Source organism: Octopus bimaculoides, chromosome 5 (assembly GCF_001194135.2).
Source record: "Octopus bimaculoides isolate UCB-OBI-ISO-001 chromosome 5, ASM119413v2, whole genome shotgun sequence".
Lineage (NCBI taxonomy): Eukaryota > Metazoa > Mollusca > Cephalopoda > Octopoda > Octopodidae > Octopus > Octopus bimaculoides.
This window is the reverse complement of record NC_068985.1, coordinates 64,986,919-64,987,722: the sequence shown is the minus strand read 5'-3', so window position 1 is coordinate 64,987,722 and position 804 is coordinate 64,986,919.

The window sequence follows — 804 nt, the reverse complement described above, 5'->3', positions numbered from 1 at the left end:
ATATATTATTTTATTTAAAAGAGTTCCAACTCTGTCTGTTTTTTCTTGTAAAATTAATGTGGGATATAGAATATGGAATATATAATATAAAAAAAGATGGATGGTACAATGAAATGAAGTATTGAATGTCTTATTGAATATATGGAATATGTCTTATTGAATATATGAAATATTGAGTGTTCAATATAAAGGATTAAATATATAAAGGCGAATACATATTTTCTATACCTTGTGGTATTTCATCATGGCCGGTATGACAGACTGTAACAGGTGTTTTTATATCATTAATAAATTTATGAAATTATTAATAATATTCACAGGAAATCAATATCCAAATTTCCGAAAGATATATGTTTCACGGACATTATTGCCTCTACAATGTAATCAATATAGATAAGTATACTGGCAATAATTCCGCTCTTCGGAGATGAATGGAGTTTTTATATACGTGTTAAAAATGAATGGTATATATAATAAGATGATATTAATTAAAATATTAAGAATATTAAGAATATTAAAATGTATATTGTCCTTTAAGAGTTTGTAAAAGTAATCCCTCCTATAATTTGGAAAATTCATATTTTTCATTTGTAGAAATTTTAAATGATATGTATTTTTTAAAAAATTGATATGTTTTTCAGAATATTTAAGAATTCGGTATATAATTATAGTAAAGTTCATACCGCATTCTTAAATATTCTGAAAAACATGGATATATTGGTAATCCTATGAGTCACATCAATTACCAATATATCCAACAACAAGATGAACTTTACTATAATTATATACCGCATTCTTAAATAT